Source organism: Lutjanus erythropterus, chromosome 21 (genome assembly GCF_056507025.1).
Source record: "Lutjanus erythropterus isolate fLutEry1 chromosome 21, fLutEry1.hap2, whole genome shotgun sequence".
In the NCBI taxonomy this organism is placed as follows: domain Eukaryota; kingdom Metazoa; phylum Chordata; class Actinopteri; order Lutjaniformes; family Lutjanidae; genus Lutjanus; species Lutjanus erythropterus.
In genome coordinates this window covers 21,519,562-21,530,580 of record NC_139337.1, presented here as the reverse complement: position 1 = coordinate 21,530,580, position 11,019 = coordinate 21,519,562, and the positions used below count along the sequence as shown (strand labels likewise).

The 11,019-nt window shown below is 39.5% G+C and overlaps 1 protein-coding gene across 3 annotated transcripts in view; it reads left to right on the top strand.

The window, feature by feature from the left end:
- Positions 1 to 1,655: 1,655 nt before the first annotated feature.
- dlgap1b (discs, large (Drosophila) homolog-associated protein 1b) overlaps positions 1,656 to 11,019 on the top strand; it is a 130,518-nt gene continuing 121,154 nt past the window's right edge. For all 3 annotated transcript variants that reach the window (XM_084746882.1, XM_084746881.1, XM_084746883.1), the window contains exon 1: positions 1,656 to 1,949. The gene's annotated coding sequence lies outside the window, so the exon portion shown is untranslated. The remainder of the gene's footprint in view (positions 1,950 to 11,019) is intronic.

The following is an 11,019-nucleotide window of genomic DNA, read 5'->3' as shown; positions in this document are numbered from 1 at the left end:
TTCAAGCCGCGTCAAGCACTTTTTCCAAATTCCAAGCACTTTCCAAGGCCTGAAAACATTCAAATTCAGAAGTTTTTCAAGCACCCACAAGAACTCTGTGATTAAGGTCCCGTTTCATCTAGTGTAGTGGAAACTTTTACTGTGAACCACTCGGCACACTAGCAGCGACCTGACTGTTTGACCTGGATGGAACACAACTTTAATAGACATTGTAACGTCTGAGCTTAGTAAGAGCCAAGAGACAAAAACTTCAAGGATGTTTAAACTGGAGCAGTGCTCCATAACACAGTCGACTGCAGTATCTGTTCAGCTAATGGGCCAGTACCCTTAGCAAATGGTCATGCAGCTGTATTTGTGTGTTACAGTATCATGGATAACACCTGTGTTTTACCCTAAAACTGCACGTCAAAATGTCTGCTGTGAAAAAGATGTTCAAATGCAGATGTTCGAATGTCTTTTTATGGGCCCTATAATGTTTCCTTTTTTCCTGTTGGACAACAAAACCTTGAACAAATAAATAAAACTGACCATTACTGGTCCACTAGCTTTTTCTGGGGTTTGTTTATCAGTGGATGGATTTGCTCAGGTGTCATGGAGATGGGGTTTGACTGAAATCTCTGGCTGAAATCTCTGAAGAAATGCTAGTAAGTGTTTTAAAAACAGCAATGTATTTTTTTTTTTTATATTTTCTGTGTATGCTTCATTGTAATATTTTGTAAGTGATTGAGGAGCTGCAAATGTAAGAAATAACTTAACCTAAGATTATACTTTTGTATAATTATACTTTTGTGCAGCCATTAGCCTACAGCCATTACCAATTAGCCTCAATCTCTACATGAATTAGGCCTAATCATAGAATAATTAAATGCACCCGGGTGTCCTCACTTTACTTTACAATTTCCTCCTTTTTCCTGTGATAATTTATCAGCAACAACTGCAATACTTGCTTACACGATACCTATTATATCAAATAACTACTAACTTTAATTACTAACATTAATTTAAAATTTCGCAGCTGCAGAATATCTCTATCATGTACCTCTAACACCCCTGCTTTATGACATTCCTCTTGTCACGTTGGCTTAAAAATTTAATAAATAAATAAATAAACAAATAATTTTTCATATAATAACTGGAACTCAACTTCAAGTACTATTTTTTCCCCAGTTTCCTTCCTTGGCAGAAGGATTTTGCTCAGTTGTCATGGAAATAAGGTATGGCCGAGTCTGGAAAGAAATGCTAGTAAGTGTTTTAAATACGGCGTTTTATGTAACTTAGCTATATGTTTTCTAAGACTTTCATGTGACTGATACACAGATAAAACCACAATTATCCCTGTACGCTTCGTATCACCTCTTATATTTTATTGCTAATTTTAGAGCTGAATTGATATCTAAAAGTTAGCGTCTAGCCATCGGCCTTTAGCCTCAACCTCCAGCTAGCTACATGAGTTCATTATTGATTTGATAAATACACCTGGGGGTCCAGGACTTTGCAGAATGAAGCCCCTCCCATCCCCTTTTATGTAATAATTTATTACCAAAAACCAGCAGTATTTATCATAATGCAATTTTGTATTATTATTACCACTAAGAGATTATTTATCGCACGTTTTATAGCCTCAGACAATTTCTGATTTGTTCTCCAGAAAAGCGTCTAAATTGGATGGATGAGCAGCTGAAGGATCCAGACACAGCAGACTCCATGCCGGGGTTTTCCTCTCTCCGTTCATGTGAAGCGCTGTTTCATACGTTCAGTGATGCCTCTGCAGCCCACAGACGGAGAGATACAGGAAGATACTACAGTGTGTGGGACCTTACCATCCAAGTGACGTCCTATATGATCAATCCCGACTTGTTTTATTATCAAGGCAGAGACGCAAATTCGGCGAAATTCAGAGGATTACTCTCGAGGCGATTCTCGGACGGCCACTCTACTGTGTTGACAAGGTAAGGAGACAAAATGCGCAAATTGTTTTCTCGTTTCATTCATTCTGCAGTGAGAATTTGTTTTGCACTTGTCATCACTTATAATTCACGCATCTCTTTTATCAAAACATGTTTCGTCAGACACTTTTTTTCTTGAATGCGAAGCAGTCCTGAACGTCATGTTGTCGGATTAGACTGCATTGATTGTATACATTTCCATAACTTTCTTATATGCGGTGTCAATTAAAGGAATTGGGTAATTCGTGTCTGCAAAGTTGATAGACTGCGTTTCCCCTCTGTGCCTTCCCTGCCACTTGCCGTAAGTGATAATGAGGCAAGGGTAAAATATCCAATCACTCTACCCGGGCGCCTTGACGGCACAACCGCGTCTGCAATTGCGTCTTTGGCATTTTAATATGAGGATAAGATGCAGAATTTTTCTTCTTTTGCAGGAATAACATATTTTTTTTCCACACTGGAAGCAAAAGAGAAATATGAGTAGACTGCTCCCACTTGTGGGACCAGTATACAGTGATGACCAGACAACAGAACATGTGCCATCAAATCACTCTTTGGCTTTGAGGTGTTAATCTGACCACATCTTCCTTCTATTATGGGCTCTGAAGCCTTGCAGGCTGTAGACACCCCACTGATGCTTACTGGGCATCATGACTTACTCCTGTAGCCCTGTCATGTCATCTGTTCTACAGCTGCAAGGATTAGTCGATTAATCAATTAGTTGCCAACTATTAAATTAATTGCCAACTAGGGATGTTAATGTTTAATCATTAATTGATTAATTGCCATTAAGAGTTTAAGCAATTAAAATGTATTATTTGATAATTAATCAGTAGCCTTAAATGAGGAAAAAAAAGAAAAAAAAACATGCATTTTGTATGTTATCGTATCTTATTATTGTTTTAACTATTAATGACAAATCGATTGTTAGGGTTGTCAACTACTGGTTAAGAAAATGCAGAAAAAAAAAAAAAAAAAAGCAACCCGATTGCCAACTACTCTATATAACTGATTAATTGTTTGGAGTCTTTTTGTTTAGGTACAAATATCCAAATTCTCTGATACGAGTCATTAAAATGTGAATATTTTCTGGTTTCTTTAGTCCTCAATGACAGTAATCTGAATATCAAGACATTTTAGGATGTCTCCATGGGCTTTGGGAAACAGTAATGAACATTTTATGACATTTTATGAACAAGATACTGATCGATTAATGGAGAAAATGATTGACAGATTCATCTATAATTAAAAAAAAAAGTTAGATGTAGCCCTAATCTGCTATTTTATTTCAGTGAACTTAGTATCGTTTGGTTGTTGACAAAACAAGCCATGTTAGGATGTCTCCATGGGCTTTGGGAACCTTTTTTCACCATTTTACTACATTTTATGGACAAAACAACCAATCAGTTAATGGATAATATGATCAGTGAAATGAAAATAATCATTATTTGCAGCCCTTATCTGCTCCACGGGTTCATTCAGCCTCTTTGGTTCACCCATTCTCCTTGGGCTTTGGCTCCGTGTTGCATGTGGTCTGCACAGACAGCACTGCTCCAGACTACAATGTGTGATTTCCAGTCATTAGCACACTGCCACAAGTAGTAGCCTGAGAATCAGTCGGCACAAATGAACAATGTTACATCTGTAAATTACTCTCTAGACTAACTCCAGCTGCGATATGAATGGATCACTTGTCTGATGTAAGCCAGTTGTTCTACCAGAATAAAGCTGTGTTAATGGCTCCTGGTGTAGATGAAAATTATATGCTATTAGAATACACTCTGTAATTATTGTTGTGTGTGTGAAGGGGCACTGAGCCAGTTGGAAAAAAAATGCAATTGTTATTCTGACTCCAGCTGAGCAGAGCGAGATTCAAGGACGGTGTGAAGGGATCAAGGCTACGAGGTCAACCAAATATAAAGAAGCCATTAGTAACCTACTGGAAATCAATTCAGCTCTTAAATAATACAGGAATGGGACTAAACAGACTGATCCTCCAGATTTGAGGTAATGTGCTACAGAATAAGAGGCATATTTAATGATTTCTCCCCCTCTTCTCTTTATCTTCTTTTTCTTGCCTACTCCAAGTAAAAGGCACTGCAAGGCAGACATTTTTTTGCAAGTGCATTCCCTTATCTCAAAGCAGCAGCGAGCAGTCCCACAATCTGTTGATCTTCCTTCGTTGCCTGTGTCACTTCCTTAAACCATAAACGTGCATGCTTTCCTTGTTGAAACACAAGGCCCCAGTGGCTGCTCACCTTCCCATCCCCCCCAGTAGAGACCCTCTGCATCTCGCTCATATGACTTACTGCAGTGGCTTCATACGAGTGTCGGACTGATCATTAGCTGCCTTTCCTCTTTGTCTGTCAGATAATGATGGACTCTGTGTTGAACTCACAACCCCGTGCCTGTGCTTCATTAGCGTCCGTTTTGTCTTAATACTGTCATCAGCTGTAGTCGCTTCCTCCTGTATCATTTTCATATGTCTCAGCCATCTGAATGAGCCTGAATAAATCAAAAAGTACCTTGTTACAAAGTATCTTCTTAATTACATCACATGTATTTAAAAATATAAAATCCTGGTGTGGAAAATGTATTTAATTGAAAAACAAGTAATTTGTAATTTTAAAATACAAAAAATAAATCTTATACAAACTGATATGATCATATTTCAGGTACTCTCAATATGTGTCTGACCTGAACAGCCCCACATAGAAAAGATGAGCTCTGATGCTTTCCTCCATCATAGATTTGAAGTGGCCAATCAGGATATCTTGGAGGTGGGAGGCTGTGAATTCAGGGGTGCATGCTGGGTAGGGGTGCCCTGATTCTGAAAAATCCACAATCAAATTTCATTTTCAATTGTAAGATCACGAGTCAATTTCTGATTTACCACATTTAAACATTTTTTCAGCACTGATGGCTATGCCATATGGATTCTTGATTTGTAAAAATCAACAGATCATTAGCTTTATGCCCTGACAACTGTAATTTACATTTTCATACTAGCCGAGGCGCTGAGACACAAGCTGCAAGATAACCATAGTGAAGATTTAGAGCAAAGGTCAGCCAAAGAATTGAATACAACTCTGACTCTGGCAGTGAAAAGTACAGCTGCAGGCCACTAGTAAGCTATGCTGTGTTGTCATTTGAAGTGTTGTTTTTTTCCCTTCGGACCTGTGCAAGAGGGCAGGGAGGGGAAAAAAAAATACTCAGAGAATTGCAGATCCTGCTTTTGATTATGATTCATTTTCGATTTAGCTGCAGTCGATTTAGAGTTGAACTTCTGACCCCCCTATGTTGGATGATTTCAGCCTGCCCTAACCAGAAAAACGGTTGTATTGGTCATCTGTGCAAGTTACTAATAGCTAATTTACGTGAAAAGCGAGGAAGCCTTTGAGGAGCGGGAGTGGTCAAACATTGGACTTTCATACAGCTGACCAGAGTTTGTGTCCTGTGTGAAACTGAAAGTCAACTTATTGAAAGTATTGGGTCACTAAATGACAGTTACGTTTTGTACGCGACTTACAAAATGTAACATACTTCTTATAATGCAAACCATCGTCTTTTCCTAAATCTAACCAAATAATTTTGATGCCTAAACTTAAACAGAATGCGACTGTTTCACAGTGCTAACCATGTGATTAGCATGACTTATACCCTGTCTTCATTTGCACCAAACATCAAAGCAGTTTCTTACTTCAACCTACTGGTCACGAGGAATACAAATGAAATTTGGTAGCTCACAATGAGAGCATTAGTGAACCTGACACAGCTTGTCATGTGATTCACTCACATTTAGCCAAAGACTGTGATAAGGCAGTTTAAACAAAAAAATATATCTTATTTGAGAATAAAATTTATTAATTAAATAATTAAATAAATGTATTTTAAGTTAAAAAATAATTAAATGTGAATTTTACATATATTTAAATGAATACTGCCCATCTCTGCTCATAGATGAATACAGAATATAAAAATCCAGTGATTAGGGTTCTTATGTGACTGCCTCATTTTTCATTTCCATGTCAATTAGCAGAGGGCTTTTCCTGCTCCTGCCCGTGTTGTGCTATTGTTGAAGTAAGCAGCGCCACTTTAGTTAAAACACGATGAGATCTGCTCTGCTACAAAATACCTGTAAACACTTCCCTCATCCGCTTGCTTTCCCCAAGCTGCCTGTGGAATATTAAGGATGCTTTTGAGGGGAGATAAGGGCTGGTGAATATTTTAAAATCTCTGTATATTTTTCACACTTCATACGCAGAAAGTCTGGCTTTGCCATGTCATTATGCAGATAATGCTGTCCCGATGTAAATGTGTCATCGCAGACAGTCCAAATGGCCTTGTTTGTGTGTTTGCTGTTCTGTTTTGAGCTTGCCTTTGAAGCCGTGGAACCCTGAAATTAAGATGAAATTATAAAAGGACCATCAGATTTGAGCAGCCTGAAGGGCAGAAGAAGGCTTAAGACTACTAGTGGCACAATTATTGCTTTCTAACACCCTGGGGGTTCACGATAAAAATAAGGGATGATGACGGCAGAGAAGATTTTGCAATGCACAGCGATGACATAGCTGTTACTCATAACTTGTCCCCCTCAGGTTTTATTAAGGAAGGCCAGAAGTCACAATCGTGTCGTAATGATGGTTGTAGATGACAGCAATGATGAGTCAGCTGTAGCGGTATTCTCTGATGTGCTGTAGTTCCAGGCTGTGTTCTTTTCTTTGTTGAATTTTAATTACACCGCACTGGTCTCCTGAGCAGAACCCCGTTCGATCCCACTACGTCTTGCTGCTCTTCAGCGGTTCACTTATGAGGACAGGACATCTCCTGTTTCCGAAGCGTCTCTCTCTCTCTCTCTCGCACCTATAAGATTTAGTAGTTTGGCTTAAGGGGACTCTTCAAGCACTCCGGCACTAGTCCTGTAATCTTAGTTTTGCGCACTTTCGCTGCTGAGATTGGTCATATGGGAGCCGTCAGCAGGCCAATTTAATTTCTCCTGTGATTTTATTTCTTCAAGAAGCAAGGAGAGGAAGCTGTGTGCTACCTTGGGGAAACCAGTGGAGAACCGTATGTTTTTGTACTCAAAACTGTGCAGTTTAGAGAGCTGAACTTCTTTTATAAAGCCTCTACTCACTGAAGACTACAGGCAGGCCCTCATGAGGAGTGTGTGTGCCACTGCCTATGAAACAGGCCTCACTGTACTCAGACAGATTGTTACTCACACTGAATGAACACACACTCACTGCTCGAATAAATTTACTAATCCTGCTCCTCTGAGATTATCTGCCTTTTGAGGAGTTTTAGGATGGAAAAAAATCACTTTCTGCTCCGTAGGATTTACTCTTAATAACTTGTCTGGTTTTTAATATTTTTTTCCGTCCTTGAATGTCAGAAGTCGCCACAACATGTTCATTTGGCTGCCCCATTTTGCTCAATTGACAAATATAATTAATTCAGAGGTCAAAGCCATTACCCTGATATTGTGCTGCAAGTGAGGCATGAGGCAAAGTACAGTACATTACATTTACTAATGATGTCACTTTGCTGTACATACAGTGTTCTGCTGAGGGGTTCCTGTGTGTGCAGCAGCAGCTTTTGAATGTCTGATGAAGGCAGTTGTTTACCATTACAGCTTCCCTTCATGCATGCCTGCAGGACTTACTACAGTCTCTGCCCCAGGCTTTCTCTCTCTGTTGATAGTGTGTGTGTTTCTCTACACACATTATAAACACAGTATTTTACAGCAGGGTTGAACATTAATGTTTTTTTTTGACTTGCCTGGTCTGGCAAGTGGGTCAGAAATCTACTTGCATAAAGTCAATTTTTGCCCTTCCTAGTTGTTGCTTTGGGTGACGGTATGATGTCATTTTGTCAAGTTTAATATTGTCATTATCACGGTATGATTTTTTTCAATCATAAAAAAGTATGCAGATTTTATCATGAATGATATGATATATCACACCACTACCCAGGTCAATCCCTTTGTTTTGTTGAAGAGTAGTAGCATTGGAGTACTCAGTGAATGTTGTACAGTGAACATTGTGGTAATCGGTTGTTTGATTCCCCGACTGGCCTCAGTGTTCGTGTTTTCACACTGGCAAGGACCCAGAGTAGGCATAGTCGGCAGCCCTCTTGGCTGCCACGCAAGTGGGATGCTTTTGGGTTTTTTGTTATATTGTTGGAAACGAGGGCAAAAGCTCGATGGTTGAATACATGGTTGAAGTTTCACCCACATCCTCTAATACCACCTGACTAAACTCCTCTTTACAGGATAATTGAAATGCTTTCCTGCACTTCAACTTATAACCTCTTCACCCACAACCACTTTCTCGCGAGTGCCTGATCTGTACTGTGCATGTTCAACTCGTAACAGAGATGAGAAGGAAGCAAGATGGCCTACTCCTGAGCTACTTCCATCATCAGCTCCAGAAAAAATAATTTGTTTATTTCTTTTTTACCACTTGCCCAGTCGGTAGGGCTGGGTACAGAATTACTGGGTGCTTTTATGATAGTGATTAAATTTCTTGACATTTTATACCAAGTTTCAATAGCTAGGGAATTTTAATAGTTATTTTTCACATAGTCCAATACTGTGCAGATACTCCTTTGGTGTTTTCATTTTAGTCCAGTTATTCCGGTTGAGTAAAGTGCTCAGAGTAAAAACAGTTTCTTCAGCTGTCTTTGAACAACTTCTTCCTTTTAAAGTGAGTAATTGTACCATAATATGTAATGTAATTTGTCTTTTTGATAAAAATGGATTTTATAAAATTGGTATCAAAGAAGTATAATTCAGAAACCAGTGTCAAACCCAAGATATTGGTACTGGTAACAGAAATATTTGAACTAGTCCCAGCCCTTCCAATTGGGCAAGTGAGTTGCTAGATTTACTAGCCTGACATGGCCTGACAAGCCCTTTTTGACAGTGTCTTATCACATTATCACCTCCTCACAGCCTTCTGGTTTGTCCATCTTGTTATGAGTGAGGAGATGCTAACAGCCAGACTGAAGTCTCACCTTTTTAGTCTTTGTAAACATGCAGTGATACCCGTGTTCAGTGTGTGATGCCATTCATGCCACAGCACGCTCTGTTGAAATGCTTTGGTGTGATAGCCTGCTTTTTATTTGCCTTTCACCAGAAACTGGGGCACTCATTTGTAAATATAAAGACATACTGTAGACCTGCATTTGCCAGGGGACAATGTCAATTCTGGTGGGAGAGCGAGGGAAAGGGGAAAGAGAGGCATGTTTGTATGCCTTCCAGCTATTGGAGCATGCTCTGACTGTGAAAGGCCACTGCCATTGTTGGGTAACATAATCCACCAGGGAGGCCTTCGGCCAGACACTGGGGAAGGCTGCCTGTACACACTCTTCCTCTCCCTCTCAGTACAGATGCATATCCCTTTCTGTGCCGGAATCAGCTGCTGAATGCTAAGCAATTTTCAAGTGTTACTGAACTTGTGTGTGGGGCGATAGTGCACACATCCCATTATTGTTGCCATTCTGAACACAAACTCCCTGCTAGCTGACTGGCTTGTTTAAACAGTCGTATTGATAGCGGTATATTCTGATATTCTCCTCAGATGGCGAGGGCCTGAATGGGGAAATATAGACAAACAAGTACCTCCTCTGGGAAGAAGCAATTCGAGAGATAACTGTCTCTCTGGGTGATTTTAATGAAGTATGGTGGTGTGTATGGTCACCTGCAGAACTGATATCCACAATAATGTGTCTGTGATTTGTGGTTTAATAGTGGTGTCAGTGGCTCACAATGGATTATACACAGACCTGCGCTTCAGTATCGGATTGCTTGCAATCTAATAAGTATAGACATTATTTCCCATCATGGAGTGAGATATTTAAGTAGTCTATGCATGCGCACAAAGGTTGCATATATATTTATGCAAATATACATACATACACATACATATAGAGTTGACGTACACTTAAGGGAGGATGTACCTGCTTCAGGCTGCCTGATCAGCCAGTTATCTGCTGCATACTGTATTCTCCAGTTCAGGTTTATTGCAATGTATAGCAATGATAAATACAGCAATATGAGTAATATTAGAAAACGTTGTTTCATCTTATTCTGACTGGATTTCAGAATACAGGATCAAGTTTATTGACCAGTATGCATGCGCATACAGTCAAAGGAGATTAACTCTGATGATTAGTAGCTCTCGGTCTGCCAAACCAAATGTACAAAAAGATTAACAAGCATACAGTTAAATTCATAGGAAAATATAGAGAAACAAAGAAATAGCTATTTTTCCATTGTTGTTATATCCATGTAGGGAACTGGTCTGATTGATTACCAAATGTGCAATAGACTGGTGTCTACAGACTTGTCAGAACTGAGTACCAGAGTTAGCATTAGCTGTGTCAGCCACTCCCTGTTACAAGCTAACAAGCTAAACAAATAAAAGATCCTAACTACAACAAAAATTCTGTAGTAAGTTGCTGATTTTGTTTCAGAACAGACTCCTCATCTGAGTCTGGGTCTGACTAAGGCTCAAACATGTACTGGTGTTTTCTCTAATGCTAACAGTAGCCATCTTGATCACAGTGCTCCTTCACTCGTCAACCTAGAGCGAGCAGCAGTGGTAGGTGGGGCACAAGACCAGATTCTGAATTTCTCGGAAAGAGAGAAAGAGTGTGCTCACAGCTTCCTCCACAAAATATCAATCATGGCAGTGTATTTTCACATACTTTAAGACTTGTCTGGAAGAGAACTTTTAAAATGTACATTTTGATATATTTTATTTTTCAGATCAGTAGTCAGAAGAATTGCTGAACCAAACTATCCACCCAGGATATCCAAAACTTTGACCCGGAGTGATCTGGCTGCTGCATTCCCGCAGGCTATGCAGTGTAGTGAAATTCCTCTACGTCCATATCTGACCTTATTAAATATCATCAAGAGTGAAATTGTAGTCATGCCTTTAAAATAATTTTTCTCACGTACAGTTTTATATTTTTTGTGTGTGAACAGCTCCTTGCAGCTAAGTGAAGCAGCTCATTGCCTCAATTAAGGGAGCTCTCCATGTGAGGGGGTAGTAGACGTTCTTTAGTC